Here is a 20,692-nt window from a genome sequence, read left to right on the forward strand (position 1 = left end):
AAGCCTAAGAATAGATACATTTCATACATTTATTGGAAGGTACATGTGACTGTCTAATCTGACTGTGACTCTGGCTTATTATTCTTTCTTATAGCTGTATGTGTGTGTACATCTGCATGTGTACAACCACATCAGATGACTTTATTTCTCAAAGAGTTATGTAACAGAGTGGACTTTCTGTGGTTTTGCTTGTAATTATACATACTGTTTGTTATGAAACCATAGCATGTTGTCACAAGTGGCCTCCATATTGAACTTTGCCTTGTCAAAATAGTTTTATCATTCATAAATATTGCAGTGAGAACCAAAGGCTACTTATGAATGATTGATTCTTTATAGTTCATTGACCTTTCCTGTAAAGCCTTTTATTAAAATTCCAGTATCCCATCTTAAATCTGACCATTAATTGTTAATAATGTGGTTATTGAAACCCAAGTCCTACAAGAAATGAGAAAGTAAAGTAGTTATAATAGTATATCATTGTAAAATCAAAGGACATTATCATAGTTCAGATTAGTTAATTCTTAATCATGGTACCTCAATAAAGTATATTTGAATGTCCAAATTAAATCAGGCAAGTTTTGTGCCTGGAAGGCATCTATAATATCGTAGAGCCCTAAGAAGAAACCAGATGAAGAACACTTAGAGCTAGAAATTGAGAGGTTGCCTATCTACATAGTCATAATCTGGAATTTTAGAAAATAGGTCTAATTCTGTTGGGGGTGGGAAAGGACGGTTGGGGATACTAGTGAGTGCTATCATTGCCAGTGCTTCCGGGCATCCTATATTGCATGAGTCCCTAACCCTAGTGATGTAATTCAGACATTGTGACTTGGTGTAGCTATGCACCAAGGCTCTTACTGAACCAAGAACATAGGTCAAGTCAGCAAAAGAATCCTTGATTTGAAGGTGACCTGGGGCCGGATGAAGGAGTTTAGTCAGAGAACCTCTTCTAGGAGGAAATATGTGCTAGTCACTCCAATCTAGTCAGAGTTATGACTATGCGTATTTTTTCCCCTAATTTTTAAATTTAAAGCATTACTTCTGGGATAATCACCATCAGGCTTTCATTAGGGCTCTAGGGGTCAAACATCAGCTAGGCTATAGGCTAGAAAGCCTTGAATGAATCATCTTCATTAGATAGTTGGGTGAATCTTTGATTGAAATTCAGGACTAGCAGACATCCTTGGGTTCATTCTTTTTACTGTGTTAAACTGTCTAATGGTTTGTGGAAAACCTCTCCACCAGAGAAGTTCCAGCTCTTACTTAAATTAAAGCTATTGTTGGATTAAATTTATTACTGTCAAAGTCCAGCCTCCCTTGGATATATTTATGAATACCAGATGGAGTTTTTTTGAAAGACAGCACAGTAAAATAATGGCAGCCCATTAAGGTCATTAAGGGAAGACAGTGTGGAATTTATGATCAGTGTACTCCCATTTATGAAACCAGATAGGATCTATAAACTACAAGATAATCTGACATTGATTGGATTTCTAATCTGAGTGATTGCATAGCTTGCATAGGAACTACTGTGACAGTATACTTCCAGGGATTTCTGGGCACTTTGCTAATGCTATCCATTTTTTTTTCTTTCTATTGATTATCATTTTCACCATGTTTTTAGGAGATAAAATGAATTACTAATTGCAAGGATTCCTGATTTCAGTCAGTTAATGGTATGAATCTGTTTACTGCCTGCCAGATGGTTTCACAGTTCTTTGGGATAGGGCAGATATCTACCAAGCAATGTCTTCTCATTTTCTTTTGTGACAACCTAAGCTTCCAAAAAACAGTTGTGGAAAGCCCACATACTGATGTCTGAAGCTGAAAAAGAACATTGAAGTAGGAGCGGGAGGAGGAAGAAGGGACAAGGGAAATATAAAGACAAAAGAGAAGCATCTCAAATAGCTATAGGCAATTTCTTTAAAGAAACACAAACAAAAATAGGGAATAGCAGGGTCTATAAAAATTGATAGATTTCTGCAAAAGTTCTGTTCCTTATTCCTTAGACAGTGTGCTGTCATGGAAACAATGCTGGATTTGGAGTCAGTTGCCCTGAGTTCAAATTTAGGCTAGGCTATTTTTGTGACATTAAGCAAATCACTAAATGACTTTAGGCTTGTTTCCCCATCTACAGACTGAGGAGGCTGAGTTCAATACCTCTTAGGACCACAGAATTCTAAATCTATAATCCTATGAGTTCTTATACATCTTCATTACCCTGACCCTTACTGTACTTCCTCCCTCCCCCAACACACTAGTTTTGGCACAGACTGGATGGGGAAGGGAAAGATTAGCTAGACTATAGGGAGCTTGGGGAGTGACAGAGAAACAACTGGGTGTTTTGGGAGAGTCTGTCACAAAATTTTATCTATACTCATCATTGATTTCTTACAAGGACTTTTCTTACATGACCTATATGGGGCCTCACTTCTGTCCATGCTGTCTGTAATGCTCAGCTAAACCAAGTGCTCATGGCCTATTGCAATGTGTTGTCATATTAACTGATAGACAGGTAGAGTTATGGCAGGGAAGGACAATCTCTTCCTGCAGACACAATATGGACCCAGCATGCTAAGCCCCTCCCATCAAAGACTTGCCATTGGGGTATGGGGTTGGGAACAGCAGAAAGCTCATGAAATCTTTCAGTATCTTCATTGATATGTGGTAATTGTCTGAGTATGGGACAGAAGATGGTATAACAGCGGGTTGCACCATCAGCAAGCCAATGACCTTCAGCTATTAGTCTTTTTGGTCTTGACTCTAGACAGCCTGAGAATTCCACCCTGGAGGGAGAAAGGACAGAACAAGGTTGTTATAGGAGACCAAGACCTGAGAACCTGAAAAGTGAGAGAGCCTCATTGCCTGACCACTGCAAGGCGAGGAAGGAGGAACCATTGAATTGACAACAGGGACACTCCTACCCTCCATTTTCTCAATTGTCCGGGACCTTTCATTCTGTGGTTGGGCTTCCCGAAAGAACTGAAGGATGAGACAGCTGCACAGGGCCATTTACAGACACAGGTCTGCTTTTCATCTATGTCTCTTCTCCTTCCAGAATGCATTCCCTTCTGCCACTAGTAATCCTCCTAGACATGGTTTAACCATGCAGATGCACACTTGATTGTGCAGATAGGATGAACATTGTAAATGCCACTATCTCCTGCTATGATCACTTTGGTGGAATGTCTAAGCCCTTTGCTTCATATCATGGGCTTCATGTGATCAGAAAGGGATGACATGGTAGAAAGAGATGTGGGTACATGGATAAGTGTATGGTATTGTTCCTTCACCATTTCACGTCTACCGTTCTAGCTTAATTAACATTGTATTAGAAAGAATGGGCAAATATAATAATGGATCTGGGATCTTATAAGTTTGGGAGTTCCTTTACATGGTATAGACAACAAACCATTCATGTGTTCCTGAAAATTCATCACAGAGGGTCTATCCATCATACTGCAGGTCTTCTTTCCTTTCTCCTGACATCATAGGATATCAGTGGAACATTCTGCTGTCCACTCATCATACCTCATTCTTTCAATGTGACTGGCCCAACTTCTTTTTCTGATATACAATTCTTTGATGATGTGCTTTACTCCTGTCTTTATCTAGATAACTTCATTGATTATATGGTGTGTACATAGGTCTTTCCACCATTGCCCTCTCGGTGCTTAGTTTTTCAGAGGCACCAATGCATCAGGTCTCAGTGCCATATAATAATAATGGTAATTTTTTTTTTGTATGGAAAAAGGTAGACCTTTGGTATTGTGAGAAATTTGGGAACAACATAAATGTTTATCAGTTTTCTCAAGTAGTTCATCCTGCTCTTCTCTTCCTTTTTAAGCTCATTATCTATCTGTATTGTCTGTCTCAGAGAAGGGTATCATTGATCAAGTTCTAAAGCAGAGGTGTTAAACTCATTTCCCCCACCCAGCCAGTGAGCTACAAAACTCTGACATGTGGCTCAAACCAGATCAGTATATAATTGGAAAATGTTTATCAAAATTAAAATACAATTCAACATAGATAATGTTGATTTATAGTTTTCTAAGTCAACACAGTGGTTGCAGAAATGTATTTCTATTTGTTTTAAAGGACGTTCATTCAAGTGGGTGTTGAATTCTGAGCAATAGACATTTTTAATCCATTTGAATTTGCCTGTGTAGATAGATGGTTAAACCTAATTCTTTTCAATGAATACAGATTACTTCCAGGAAGCTCTGTACTGTCTTGAGCCTTGGTGCAATCAACACATTGTCATTCACAAACAAGTGTGTCTGTAGGAACTCACTATACAGAGAGAATCTTTTTTCTGACCTGTAGGCTTGATTTCCTCCATTGCTGGTGAATACTTTGGGTGAATATATGTCTCCCTGGTTTATGCCTCCCTTGATCCTTATCTTACTAGGGGATTCTTTAACACGATTATTTCTGTTGTTATATTTTTCTAGTTGTTCAGTTATTTTTCAGTTGTATCTGATTTTTTGTAATCTCATTTTGGGATTTTCTTGGCAAATATACTGGAGTGGTTTACCATTTTCTTCTCCAGCTCATTTTACAGATGAGGAAACTGAGGCAAACAAGGTTAAGTGACTTGCTCAGGGTCACACAGAGTCAAACTGATAGTAACTGTCTGAGGTCAAATTTGAACTTAAGAAGAGGAGTCTTCCTGACTCCAAGCCCAGAACTCTATGGACTATGCCACCTAGCTGCTCCTCATTTCCCAAGTAATGGTGAATAATCTTGAATGTATGAATAGGACACAATTTATCACCAAAATTTGTAGGTTACTGAAACCTACTATAACGCTGTTTGCCTAAACACCACTTATAACATTGTCCGTATCTCATAGCTACAGCTATAACCTAGCCATAGCTATAGCTAACCCCTAGTGATGTTGTTTAACTTAACATCATATTTTCATGAACACAGTATTAGTTGGGATATCCTTACACTTCTGAGTTTCTGCCAGTTTTGCTACAATGGAGCCAGGAACTGATCATAGAATCATAGATTTAGAATTGTCAGGGACCAATTAATTTATAGGTGATCTAATTCAAATCTATATAACTGAGGAAACTGAGTCCAAGAGAAGTTAAGTGACTTGGTCAAGGTCACATATGTAGTAATTGGCAGAAATGAGATCAGTTTGATGAAACTCCTAATTTGAACAAGATATAGAAATGGAGACACAAATTAAGAATAAGATTGTTAGGTACTCTGTCTCTTACTAAGTGAAAAGAAGCTGAAGAATCAACAGGCTCCAGTGAGATTTTGCAAGATCTTAGAAGCATCAGAAAAAAAAGACAATGACTTTGAAATACTATCTCTTTGAATAAGCCTGTATACTCTTTAGATCTGAGATTCTTATATTTATTCCTATTTGTTAAAACATGATAACATTATTAAATGTTTTTAGACATTTTTTGAATGAGTCTTCCTTCACTGGTCCTCTCATAATGCAAGGCTTTTTCCTGTAAAAGTTAATATTTTGTGTTACACACACACACACACACACACACACCAAAACAAAAAAAAAACTCTCTTAAAATTAAAAAAATATATTGACAATTAGGAAGAGCACCTAAAACTACTTCTAGTTTTAAAAACTAAAACTATTCATCTAAAACTATTGCTCACATTAGGTTACTGGATTTGCTTCAATCAATATTCTGAGGAAATGAGATCTAATACATGTAGAGTTTATTTATTATGCTCATAACTCTTGTTATTATTACTCTTTTTGGTGGAACTTGTGTTCATTTAGGAGGAATATAATAAATATCAGGTTTTTCTTTTTTCCCCAAAGACTCTGTTTTGATTTTTTTTTTTTTGGAATTTTACTGCTGATCTCCTTAACAAAACGAATGGAGACAGTAGTGCCATCTTGCCATCCATTTTTGTATTAGGTGTAATTTCTGGAGTTTGATTAAATGAAGGTTTTCATTGACCTTGGTTCTTAAACATTTACCCTCTCAGATTTGACTAGCTCCTTCATTTCATCTCTTTTATTATACAATCTAGACCATAGGATTTTGTTTGTTTGGGTCTTAATGATTTCCTACCTTGATTGGCAGTGCATTGTTGTGAAACAGAGCTGCGGGTTCTATTGACAAAAAACAGTATGAAGCCCTTGCCTTTGACTGGTGATATCTGTTTCTAATTTTGTTATAATAGTACTGCTCCATAGTGACATATTCACGTCTTTGGTCCAAATCATATGCAATCATGGTTTCCCTCCTTTAAGGGTCAGTGTACAATCTGCACTGAAGCATTTCAGCAGGTAGAGCATTTCTCACTGTTCATTTGAATCTCGCCTTTTTTAGTATTCAATAGCCAGAAGGCGGGCCACTAGCTCCACTATACTCTGTGTGTCAAGCTTATCATTTTGATGGTGTTTCAAAGGGCCATCCTATAACACTATACCACCCTACCTATTTCTTTGACTCATGAGCAGTTGTAGCACATTAATCAAGTGGTAACTTAACAAATGGTATCAACAGGCCCAATTTTTCAACATTTCAGTGCTTCTGATAAACAGAGCAATGCCTGCTGTGCCTGCTCTACATCACCTTTCCTGTTCCCCTATTTTGCTGTTGCCCCATGACCTGCATAGCATGGAACACGGGTTGGTCTTTGAGAGGTTATTGTTTTTGTTATTGCTGTGAGTAGGAATAGCTAATAGCACTGCTATTGATACAATATAACCTTTAAGGTTTTCAAACCATAAATAAAAATAAACATAAATATAAATAATCTCAGTTGACCCTCATAACTACCACGTGGAACAGGTTCTACAATTATTATTTTCCCTCATTTTACAGATGAGAAAACTGAAATTCAGAGATGTTGATATTTTTTGTAATTATTTAGCTAGAAAGTATCAGAGATGGGATTCAAACACAGGTCTTCCTCTCTCAAAGTTTAGCAATCTATCTATGAGTCAAAATAGATTAGAACAAGACATGCATATGGTGAAAAAACAGTGAATTCTTAACACGTAGGAACACCAAGAAAGCACAGGACTTGTACAATTACTACTACTAGTAATAATAATATGTGGGGGGGGACTTGATCATGAGAATCCCAATTAATTGACTCCCTCCTAGACCTATTGAAAAATTACTAGAGGCAGCTAGGTGGTGCAGTGGATAGAGCACCGGCCCTGAAGTCAGGAGTGCCTGAGTTCAAATCCAGCCTCAGACCAAACATTTGACACTTACTAGCTGTGTGACCCTGGGCAAGTCACTTAACCCCAATTGCCTAAAAAAAGAAAAGAAAAGGAAAGAAAAGAAAAGAAAAATCACTGAAGATAAAGGATAATTAAAAGAGGTCCTAAGGTGTTATGGTTTTAAAGAAAAAGAAAAAAGTCTGTGCTTTGCTGTTTCTTTATGATACCTCAGGAAATTCTTCAATAAAGCTTGATGGAATTACAGAAAGGTTAACCAATGGCTTGTCAAAGGGTAGGTCATATCCTTGGGAACTATTCAAAAAGCAAGAGTGTGAGTCAAGAGAAGAGATAGCTCTGAGGTGTGTGACCTCTAACAGCAAAGAACAAAGCCACTCTGAAAAATAACCAAGCTCTTGAGAAGAAATCACCTTTCATCTTTTCCCCCTAGTGTTTCTTTCAGAGGCAGCAGGGAGGAAGAGGGAATTTTTTCTCTCCTCAGTCTCCCTCTCCCAACCCTAATTTGCTATGACATCTTGTAGTGGGACTACTGACTCAGTAGGAGCTACCACACTCAGAAAAGAGGATCAAAGAGTGTCCAGAAACTGGAGAGTTAACCTTGAAAGTTGGAAATTGAACTGCAGAGAGGAAGTACATTCAGGGAGCCCAGCTGAGTAACCTGCCCAACAGACATTGCATCCAGAGAAGTGTGAGAACACCATGAAGAGAGAAAGGACCTCAGAGCTTTGTAACATTGGAGACATGAGTTGACTTGGCTTCACGTGTTCCCTAAATGTGTGCTTCTCTACTATTATACTTTACGTGATCATCAATGCTATTTGTTTTAAGGGAAAGTGGGCTACAGGATTATAAGGAAATGTTTTCCAATTACTGTTTTTTTTTAACTTTACCATTTTGTTAAATACCTTTGATTTGAGGCAATTGTGCTAACTCTCTGGCTATTGAAGATTAACACGCTGGTGTGGGCTCATGAACTATAGTCTTAGGAATCCAGTCCTATGGAGTACTTTGAACTTAGAATGGGCATCCCATTAGAGACTTAACCTTTAAGTGTCAGTTAAGGGAAAGATAGGGTGGAAGGGATGCTACAGCAATTTGCATTTATTTGGTGCTTCACAGTTTTACAAAACTTTCATCTCACAATTTTGTGAAATAAATAGTACAAGAATTATTATCTTAGGTTAAGTTGCTTGCCTACAGTCATCAAAGGTGGGATCTGAAGTAACAGAGGGATCAGGGGTCAAGGAAGACAACCTTCACCTTCTTCACCAATTTGCCTGGGTTCAGCCCTGGCAAGGATTCTGTTTTCTTTATGTTAAATGTGTTTAGCCCCATTACTGGTAAAGTCAGTATGTCAGTGAATACCGATGAATGACGATGAGGCATGTATAAAGATGACTTGGGATCTCTGGAGAGACTCAGAACATTATCTTTTGATCAGATTAGCAAATGAAATGCCCCTTCATGGAATCACTTTGGAGTTATCTTATAGTTTAAATATATAGTATTTACTTAGGACCTAAGTAGTAATTTTTGCATTTATAATTTGATTAGTTCCATCAACTCAGGAAAATAATGACAGCCACAAAAAGTCTTCATCCTTAAGCCATTAACTAGGCTGCTAATGATAGGTATAATTTATAATTCCTTCATTCTCTGCTTCATACTGCTGTTCAGCTTGGTGCTAGAAATCCATCTATATTCAAAGGATTGATTGTGGAACATTAACTTCATCAATACCAGCCCTGCAGTTTAAGAAGAAGGTTGAGTTAGATGTTGCATTGGGTTTGTCAGTTCTGACAACCTGGAAACACAGTAGAATACAAACGAAATGACATTTATTTATTTATTTTCTTTCTTTCTTCTTCTTTTTTTTAATAACAGGTTGTAACTTTTCTTAGTGTGGACCAGAATGTTTTCTTTCTGATAAATAAACAATTTGGGCTACTTTTTATCTCTGGATTACTCATGCATATGTTTTGTTTTGGTTTGTTTTTTTTGAGGGGAGATGCCAGGGTTTTGAGACAGATGCTAAGGCTTTTATGAGGAGATGGACCCTGGAAAAACCTGATTTAAGCTAAGGTTCTGTTTTTGGTATTGTGCATGTCAACGGATCTTTGATTTTTATTTTTAAAAAATCAAGTAGGATTTTTTTGTAGTATGTAGTATGGCATGGTAGAAAGGAAGCTAGCCTTGGAGTCAGGAAAAATTGGGTTCAAGTCTTACCTCCAATATATGTAGGCAGTATGAGCCTGAACTGGACCAGTCATTTAGCCACTCAGTGCCCAGGCAAATCTAAGACGATCAGTTGCAGAGCAGATGCTGATTTGCATAGGTATAAGAAGTTTCCTCATTGAACTGTACTTTTAGCAATTAAAATACAGATCCAGTCCAAAAAATATATTTTTTATAGTGTATAGCAGATAACATAATGGTATTATTTAGCAGATAGTATAAAAACAAAAATACCTGCTCTAAAGAAGCTTATATTCTAATGTGTTACATTTCTAGAGCATTCTGAGACTGGCAATGTGCTTTCCTTATAACAATACTGAGAGCAAAGCTATGGCTAGGAATTTTGGCACTAGGGGCAAATTCAGTGGAGCTAGAAAGGTAGGACGTCTAGTTGAGAGAAATTAGAGAAAGAGCTCATTGTAGCTTAAGGAACAGAAAGACTAGTGTGTCCTGAAAGAGTAGTGGATAGTGTGGAGAAGATTATGATCCAAGTACTCACCTTATTTCAGAGAAAGCAGAATGACCCAGATGTCCATGGATAACAGAAACAGGAATCTGGAATGGATGGAATGAACTTAAGGCAGGAGAGGTTGTGGTAGAACAATGGTGTGAATGTAGCAATGGGAAGGGGAGGCAAGGAATATGCCAACTCTTCCACCTAGCTTGATGTGTCATGAAATGTGAGAAAAGGAATAATTTATTATAGAGATGGTGTCAAGAAGTGGGATATCTTCAGGAGAAAGTTTGGTTTCAGCCTCAATGTGAAGGTGGAAAGGATGGAAGAAGAAGGGATCTTTGATCCCTGCCTATGCTTGTACCTTTGGCAATGTCCCAGCCACACTGCACTAGCTCCTGCCCTGACTGTGAGGTAGGTAAACAGTACAAGCATTATTATCCCTACTTTACAAGTGGGAAAGTTGAAACCTGCAGAGGTGAGGTGATTTGCCTATGGATATTCATCTAAATTAGCAGTTAGAGAATTTGAATACAGGTCTCTGGACTTCGTCATGCTTTCAAATTAGTTCACTTCTGGGGGATTGGTGGGGTGGGGGGGCAGGGAGGAATGATCAGCCAAAAAAATATAACTTATCAGGTTGTGTGTTTCATCGTGAACATATGTCCCTAACCTTAAAATACTAGGAACAATCTAAGAAGCAACACATGAATGTTGACTCTTTTATAATATTAATTATTCAATAGTTTTTACTCTTATACAAAATTCACAAAGTTCAACAAAGAGCTTTCGGTGGTGGTTTATGGCTTAAGTATGGTGTGCAGGGTATTCAGGAAGGACAAGCACCTCAGGTATGAGTGCTTGCTGAGTCTTATTCAGGACTATGGCCACCAATTAATGTGAACAGATTTTTACTGAGCCAGTCTCTAACCTGGGAATGAGGAAACAGAGCAGGCCAGAGACACAGTGCCAGTAATCAAGCTTTCAAATCCTAGAAATGACTGTTTTGTAATCCACCTTCCTTCTCTTCCCACTTGCAATTTATCTATATAATCCCTGCCTTCACTACATCAAGGGGTAATTCTGATCAAAATTCCTGATTTGCAAATCTGTTCCTCATAATGAAACTTATTAATTAAACCACTACTTGATTACTGGCATCTTGTCTCTGGACTGCTCTGTTTCATCATTCCTAGGTTAAAGACTGGCTTAATAAAATTTTGTTAAATATACACATACCCCACATACACACATGTAAACATACATACATATATGCATACATACATACGTACGTGTGTGTGTGTGTGTGTGTGTGTGTATGGAGAGAGAGAGAGAGAGTGAGTAAGTAGATTGAAGGTAATTGGAGAGGGAAAGGCACTGGCAACCGGGGATTGACCTAAAACTTGAAAAAAAGTCAGGGAAAATGAGATTTTCTTAGAAAGGGTTCTCATTCTAAAGAATTCGTAATTTACACATGTACAAAGAATTTAGAAAGGCTGACATCAAAACCAATAGAACACTGAGCCTGGAGTTAGGAAAACCTGAACTGAAACCTGTCCTCAGACACTTGCTAGCTGTCTAACCCTGAGTAGGTCATGTATCTTGTCTGCCTCAGTTTCCTCAACTATAAAATTGGGATAATCACAGCACCTACCTTTCTCAGGGTTTTGCAAGGATTGAGTAGATGATAGTTGTAAAAAGTGCTTAGCATAGTGCCTGGCAATATGAGGCACTATATTAATTCTTATTCCAATCCAACAGTTATTTCATGAATAAATACTGTTCTCTGTTCAAGATAGCTAGGCATTGGATATAAAGAAAAAGTGAAAAACAGTCTCTGCCCCAGAAGTTTATATTCTACTGGAAAGATATAACAGCTAAACAGATACATATGTACCTGATAATTTGGGGAAGGAGACAATACTAAAAAGTAGAGGTAGTAGGAAAGGTTTCTAGTAGGAACTGAATCCTGAAGCTATGGATGCTAAGAGGCAGAGGGGAAGAGGGAGTACATTGCAGGTATGAGGGATGAGCTGAATAAAGGCAAGTAGCTCAAGCCTCCTCATTCTTTTTTTTTTCTTTTTGGTGAAGCAATCGGGGTTAAGTGACTTGCCCAGGGTCACACAGCTAGTAAGTGTCAAGTGTCTGAAGCTGGATTTGAACTCAGGTCCTCTTGACTCCAAAGCCAGAACTCTATCTCCTGCCTATTTAGCTGCCTCTCCTCTTTCTTTTAGAAGAGGAAATTCATACCCAACTAATAAGTAGCAGGTCAAGATTTGAACCCAGGCTGTTTCATTGAGAAGCCAGTGTTCTTTCCAATATATTGTGCTCTCTGTGAGTGACATTGAGGGCGGGTGGGGGGGGGGAGGGAAGGGCAGGAAGGGAGGATGATTTGCTTATTTTCCAAGATCTAATTTGTTCAAATGAGGGAAGGGAAATATGTGAGAGAAAAGTCCAAATAGGGTATCTTTTACACATGGCGAAAGCTGCTATTTCAACATTCAACTTAGTGTAGAGTTGCTGCTCTTGGACAAAGAGGAGTGAAGCTATGAGCTCCTTTCCAATATTGCAATTAATTCCACTGAATGAACTCCAAAGGTATGTTAAGTGGTAATGTTGTGGATCATTAAGTTTAACAATGGCACCATGTTCCCACTATTACATTTACCCTAATTAGCATACAGATTATGTAATAGCAGTGATGCATGGACTGCCAGAGATGGTCCTGGCAGCTGAATCAATAGTGAAAGCACTTTTATCCACTGTCAGTCCAAAGCCAACTTTGCCTCTAGATCACTCCTTTCTTAGGAGGTCGATCTTACATGGTGTCCAGGATGAGCTGAGAATTATGGAAATCCAGAATTGGAAGGGAGCTCAGCTGTCATCTAGTCCAATTCCTCATGAATAGGAAACCTCTCTATGGCATCCTATGAGTCAGGGCTCATGCAGACTAGACCTAGAGACCTCCAAGGAAGGGAATGAATATATCCACAAGATGGTTTAGTATTGTAACTCCCACACTCTTTTTAACATACTCATTGTCATCTTGAGACCTAAAAGAAATCCAATAGCCCTTGAGAGGAAAGGGGTAATGTTTAATAACCTTAAGGAGACCAATAAGGTAACACTGATGAAAGTGAATAATAACATAATAGTTAACATTTAGGGGCAGCTAGATAGTGCAGTGGATAAAATGCTGGACATGGAGTCAGGAAGACAAGAATTCAAATCCAGCCACAAACACTTAACTAGCTGTGTGATCCTGGGCAAGTGACTTAACCCTGTTTGCCTCAGTTTCCTCATCTGTAAAATGAGCTGGAGAAGGAAATGGCAAACTACTACAGTATCTTTTCCAAGAAAAACCCAAATGAGGTCATGATGTTAGACAGGACTGAACAACAAAAACAACAAAGCTACCATTTAGCTGTCGTGTGTTTTTCAAAGCCTGTACATGCATTATCTCAATTGATTCTCAGAACAGCCACATGAAATAAGAACTGTTTATTGTTAGCCCCACTTTGCAAATGTGGATTGTGAAGCTCAGAGAGATTAGGTGACTTTCCTAGCATAACAACTAGCAAATGTCTGAGACAGGTTTTCAAACACATATTTGTGACTCTAAATCCAGCCCTGTATATATGTGTGTGTGTGTGTGTGTGTGTGTGTGTGTGTGTGTGTGTATGTATGTATCTATGTATGTATATGTATATATGTGTGTGTGTGTGTGTATATATATATGTGTGTATGTATATATTATATATACATACACACACACTGACAAGTTAAATTCTGGCTTCCATTGCGAATTTGGGGTAATAATAATAGCTAGTATGTACATTTTAAAATTTTACAAAGTACTTTGTAAATATTATTCTCTTTTTATCCTCATGACAACTCTAGAAAAATAAGTGTTATTATTACCTGTATTTTATAGTTGATGAAACTGAGGTAGCTAGAGGCAATGTGACCTGCACAGTGTTACACAAATAGGAAATTTGTGAGGTGGGATTTAAACTCAAGGTTTCCTGATTCTCAGTCAAGAGCTCTCTCTACTTCATGCCACTTAGCTGGAAAAGAAGGCAAGACTCAAAGGGAAGACATCCTATGAAAAAGAAGAGGTGGTCCTAGCAGCAGCAGCAAAAAAAAAGCAACTGTAACTCACAATTGCTTTAAAGTTAACACTGTATTTTCCACTAGTGAAGAAAGAAGTGATTTGCAGTCAGAAGGTTTGGGATTAAGTCCTGGTTCTACCATTTAGGGCCAAGTCATCTATAGCTGCTAATATGCTGTGGTTTAAGGCTGGACTGCTTCCCCCAAATATCAGCCCCAACATGTCATCCATCTTTACAGTTTTGATTCTAGAATCCAAGGGGGATATTCTAGAATGCCCACTAAAATGCAAACAAAACAGGGTATATTATGCCTTGTTAGTGTTATAGGAGTAGGGTATGAGATAGACTGCTCCAGGTATGTGTACTGGATATTCCAAGAAAGAGGACACCAAATATAAATTTCATCTACTACATAATTTTCCTTGGTCATAATATCCCACTAGAGTCTATTTAGTGATCTGTTAAGGAGTGTGCTAGAGATTTCATTCATGTTGAACCTTTAGTTAGCAAAATAATAATTTTATGATGCTTTACTCACAATAATTCTCTGAGCTAGTACAAGTAACTGGCAAATAGTAGGTGCTTAATGTTGTACTGAGAAATCAGCGAGTGAGACCCAGGCATCATTTAAGATGTGGATTTTATTAGCGCTCAGCTGCAAGGGGTATGCACATCCAAATCAAGCAGCTCCAATCAGGGGTCAAGCTAGGGTTTATATGGAAAAGAGCATGGGAAAGAAATGCCAGGAAAACTGATGAGGTAATCCAAAGGTGCAGGTGTCTTTGGGGGCTATGGATGGGAAAGTACAGGGAGTATACCAGACAGGGAGGGGGATGGATCTTTGGAGTCTGGCAGGAGGAAGAGTCCTTGGGCTGGTCAAGGACACCCCTCTCCCTCTGTCTTGATGAGAGAATGCTCTGCAACCAGGGAAAGTTTCTCACAACACGGGAACTTCCTGGGGAATTGGGAGGCTTCCAGACACATGATCTGAGGGCTGGGGCCTGAGCAGCCCAGCTCTGTGTAGCTGTACCAGGGAGAGAGATAAGGGTCATGCTGAGGCCCATGCATGAATAACTGCTAGGCTGGGGAGTGGTTGTTAGAGACAGTGTTTCTAAGACTAGGGAGAAATTGGGGCACAAGTACAAGCACAAGCACCCAAGCACCCCATTATTATGGATCAGAGATCACACAAACCAGACCAGGTGTCCTGGTCTCCAGTATAAACATAATTATCTAAAGCAATTATATTGCAAGCTTTCTTGTCCATTTACGTTGGAGGTACGGGCTATGCTGAGCTATGCAAGAGTACATTACACTATTGTTTAGATTTAGGAGGAAAGAGGTCTGGGGCAAGATTAAGCACCAACTTTTGCTTTCCATGGCTTAAAGGGCCCTACTACCTAAATGGCAAAATAATGTTCTGCATTACACTTAATAAATGCTTGTTGATTTGACTATACATAATCCCATTTCATAGAAAGAAAAAAAAAGAAACTAAGAAATGGTATGTAGCTCTCAAATTCCAGAGTTGGAAGTCAAATCCAGATGTGTCCAACCATCTTTCCATGGCACCAGGCTGTCTCCTTATAGGAGCCCTTTTTGGCCGATTTCCCTCACCTTTTCAGATCCTGTCCTGTTTTTCATACTTCTTCTTTGGATTTGTGAGATCCTCTTGACCAGGGTAGTTGGTAACATATCTGTGCTTTCTAATTTTGTGCAAGACTTGCCTACGTCCTCCCACCAAATCTCCAGAAAGAAACTACCTAATTCAAGGACCTTTTAATCTTCCACAGGTATGAGAATGCCACTCATGCTGTCCCTCTGTGATCCTTTGCTCTCATAACTATATTAATCAAGTCTGACTTCTTTCCAATCATAAACATGTATGTTCTTGGTGATATGTTTTATGACACTCTTCTTCCACAAGTCATTATTTCAGATACAAACTCCTTATACCCACTATTCTGCCCCCATAGTTCTTTTTTTTTTTTTTGGCGGGGGAAATCACATAGCTAGTAAGTGTCAAGTGTCTGAGGTCACATTTGAACTCAGGTCCTTCTGACTCTAAGGCCAGAGCTCTCCATCCACTTCTCCACCTAGCTGTCCCTGCCCATAGCTCTTAAAACTGAAAAATCTGTGTATGTGTGTGTTTTCTTTTTGTTGGGATTAGTAATCACTTGCCCAGTGATTGAAACTCCCTTGACTTATCAGATCTGCTCTTTTCCTGAAACAATAATATTAGGTAGTTGTTTGGAATACTGTGAGGTCAGTGGCTTGCCCAGGGTCACAAAGACAGTAAGTGTCAGAGAAAGGACTTGCACCCAGCTCTTCTTAACTCAAAAGCTGTCTTTTTATCCTTCATGCCACATTGTTTCTTCAAATAATACTCTATTATGAGTTTAAAATAAACTAACAAAGCTTTTACTACTGGAAAACATCTCTCTAAAGGCAGCATAATCACCAGGTGCAGACATTTTCCCTAGGCCAGGCAGTGGAAGTGAAGTGAGAGGTCTGGGGGCACTGTCACTGGGTTACAGCATCCTTTTCCTTAGCTTGAGAGGAGCTAGGGGAAAAAAGCCAAGAAGCAAATGCTATTATCTTGTTACAGATAACATCTGCCATGAGAACACAGCTCTGCCACATAGTCATTAAGTGCTAGGATTTGAGGCACGATTCATATATCCTGCAAAATGTCTTAGCTCAGTCATTCTGTGAATCAACGCATTCCCTTAAGACACCCTCCTAAGAACTGCTGGCAGAGAAAGTGAGGTGTTCACCACTGCGTTTGCCCACAGCATTCCTGGTAATCTAGTCAACAGTGCAGGGGTAACAAATTGCATTTGCTTATTTCTACTGTTGTGCAAAAGGTGAGAGGAGTTATCACTTAACTTGAGTAGACCCCTGTTGCTCAGCTGTGAGCCCTTTCTGTGAACTAGTCTGATCAAGTCCATAGTGGTGATGGAAGGGCCTTGGGTACTATAAAATCCATCAACACCAACAGAGAAAAACCAGAGCTCACTTAACTCCACTGGCAGCAGGAAAAGTTGTGTTTCGGGATCTTCATTTTGGGATTAAACTCTCACTTGAATGATTAAGGTTTTAGTTTTTATTGGCTTTTAAAAGTCATAAGTTGAGGGGTTATTAAACTTCTATCTCACCCCTTGTTCCTCAGTTTCCCCCCAGGGTTAATTGTGGGGGGGGGGGTATAGAGAAAGAAGGTAAAAACATTTTTTTTGTTTTGCTTTTTAATTTCTTTCAACATATGAGAAATATCTGAACAAAGAGGACCAGAGTAAGATGTAAGAATTTCACAGAACAAGGGAGGGATGAGTGATTCTAATTGGAAAGTTAGGATGTTTAATGAAGCTGAACAGGGGTGAGTCAAGGACTGGTAGAAATGCCCTCTTGATCAAGTCAATAGTATTAACCAAAAATGCCATAAGCAACTACTCTGTTCACTGTTTAGGCTTTGGGAATACAAAGATAAAAGAAAACATTGCCCACTTTCAAATAACCACTAATAAAAAGGAGAGGATAATATCACAAGATACTCACAAATCATAATAATGAGCAGATTGTGGTAAGTACAAAGGACAGTGTGGTGTTGGGGAAAGGACATTGGACTTGGATTCAGAAGATCTAGGCTAAATCCTGGCCCTAATTCTTACTAGCTGAGTGGCCTTGGACAAGTCAATGTAATCCTTGGTGGGTTTCAGTTCCATTAAGATCTTCTCTATGCCTTTCATGATTAATGTTTCAAAGAAAATGTTTAATAAATGTTTATTCAAAGAAAATGTTTATTAGCACTTTTAGAACTAGAAGAGGCCTTGGAATAATCAGATATTAAAGCTGGAAGGAAGACGCCTGCCTCAGTTCTTTGAGGAGTCAGTGAGTCTGTCAATGTGGGTATCTCCTCCGTTAGTGCATTGTTGATACAGCCCAAGATCCTCTAGTACTCAGGGGATCAGTTGGAGCTTTTCCTTTCAATTTTCCTGCCATCACCTCTTTTCCATTTTGCCCCATGGATACACACTGACCTCATCCACCCATTCTCCCATCCTCCCATCACCATGGAAGGAAACTCAGAACTCTTGTTCTACTATGTCATTCAGCTCCATTGCTCTTTGCCCAATGATCATGGGCCTGGCCTCTCCAAATCCAACCTCCTACCCCTTGGGGTGAAACACACATGACCATTCACACCACCTCAATGACAAAGAATCAGTAAGTATAATCCTTCTGGTGAAGTGGAGGACCTATCTGTCCTGATTCTATGCACAAACCCTTGGATCTGCCAATGCGCCACTGGGCTTTCTCACCTGTCCTGCAGCCAATCCTTTTATATGTGTTGTCTTCTCTAATTCAAACAAGAGTTCCTTGATTGTAGTATAGTGCACCTTTTTCATTTGTATCCCAGGCATTTAGTACAACCATTTGTGCATAATAAGTGCTTAATAAGTGCTTTTTTGTTCATTCATTTATTCATTCATGGTACACCATCTCATCTTCTGTGTTTTAAGATGATATGGATTGTGAGAACCTCAGAGTTGGTTTAATTTATGTTTTTCTTATCATTAGTGATTTGGAACTTTTTGTTTTTCCACATGGCTATTGATAGCTTGGATTTCTTCCTTTGAAAACTGCCTATTTATATCTTTTAACCATTTAACAATTTATGAATGGCTTTTATAGTGATAGAGATATCTTGGACATCCCAAACTTCTTCACTAGCCAATATAGAGATGTTAAATATGTATCATTTTATCTTTTCAATCATTCAATATAGATCATCCCTGCTGAATGAAAAGAGAGCTTTGTAATAAGACCATTTCTATCTCCAATCAAGTAGAATTGGCCTCTCAATGAAAGCTTTATCTTTACATAAGTACCTTCATTTCAGGATGGTATAACAAGTTACAGACATAATCTGGTTCTATAAGAACTGGATTTCCAGTTTGAGGATATGGGTCCAAATTCCAGCTAGGCCACTTACTACCTGCATGAAATCGACTAAATCATAACCTCTCTGGGCCTCAGTTTTTTTTCACCTAGAAAATGAATGCATTAGACTAGAAGAACTCTCAAGTTCCTTTGATCTCTAAGTCTAAAATCTTTCTAAAGAATAGTTCTGGTCTGAGATTTCTCCAGTGCCTACTATGCCATAGGTACTCAATAATATGATAGTAGATTGCATTCATATGGTGCTTTCCAGTTTGCAAACTGCTTTCCTCACTACATCCTTATGGAAGAGGCAGTATAAGTATTATTCTCATCATTTTACAGATGAAGAAACTTAGCCTCATAAATGTTAAGTTACTTCTCCTCCTCTTCAACTACATTGCTACCAATAGCTAGTCCTATTCCATTGCAATTGCATTTGAGGACACTGCAGAATGATGTTAAAGGCAATAGATATTTCTTTGGTGTTTGGGAATTGGAATTGAAGGAGAATATATTAGGCTCAGAGTAACCTAAGAGATAAGAATCACCCAGATTTCTAGAGGAGTAGAAATCTAGAGATTTCTAGGAGTGTTAGACACTAAGCTAGTGGGAGAGGGTAGGCCTTGGCTGAGATGAACTTGAGGCCAGTAGGAAGAAGGGGATCAATATTCATGGGATACACTGTCTCTAGAAATAACACAGGTTATTTTCAAACTTTTATTTTTTTTTACTTCTTCCTAGTTCAATGAGGAAGCATCTAGCTTATCTCATGCAGCAAAGCTGGTCTTAGATTCAGAAAAGAGCTAATTGCTCCATAAGGAGGCACAAATGCTTTCTCCTATAAGTTTCTTTGCTTTCTAACTTCTGATATCACAGGAAATATATGCCAAATAGTGAGATTACATATATCCACATTTAGAAGAGAAAAGGCAGAGTGAGTTGGTTACCAGGCATTAAAACTTTGAACATAGGGGCAGTTAGGTGGCAAAATGTATGGAGTACCAACACTGGAATCAGGAGGACTTGAGTTCAAATCCAGCTCAGACACTTGACACTTACTAGGTGTGTGACCCTGGGCAAGTCACTTAACCCCATTGCCTAGCCCCTCCCCCCAAAGAAATAAAGGATGAGCATAACGTCTGTTCAAAAAAAAAAAAGGTTAAGTTTCAAAAAGCCAAATCAAAACTAATTTTGAGCATAGGGAACTATCTAAGACCAATATCTACCAAGACTCCCTCATCTTCCCCCCTCCCCTGCCCAATTAGCGTCCCTTTTCCCTCTATATCTGAAACTTGGGAACATGGGTTAGGCTAGTTTTTCCTCCAAAAGGCAACAAAGGTGTCTCCAATATTTAACTGGTCTATATGGTATCAAGGTTCAAGCTGTGCCTTACTTCCTCCAGTTTTCTGAAGGCTTCCTGGCCATGTAAGGGCACTCAAAGGTCCAACCACATGGAGTCAAAGCCTTTCAAATTTTGTGAATGTCCCAATACCACAAGTCATACATGATCAGATGCATTTCTTTAAGGAGATGTGGTAGTGGTGGTGAGGCAATAGTTCTACTCTATCCTTGTTGAATATCCTATTTTATGGCTTTTGTTAACTATTCAATGAACTATGAGTATCTCATCCTGTCTCAACATTGAAGGTGAACTAATAGGGTTAAACCATCTTCTAATAGCATCAATGGAAAGGATGTAGGTTGGCGAGTTAGAGGACCTGGGCTCAAATTCTACATATTATGCCTGCTTCCTGT

This window comes from Phascolarctos cinereus, unplaced genomic scaffold (assembly GCF_003287225.1).
Source record: "Phascolarctos cinereus isolate Bilbo 61053 unplaced genomic scaffold, phaCin_HiC Scaffold_2;HRSCAF=192, whole genome shotgun sequence".
Lineage (NCBI taxonomy): Eukaryota > Metazoa > Chordata > Mammalia > Diprotodontia > Phascolarctidae > Phascolarctos > Phascolarctos cinereus.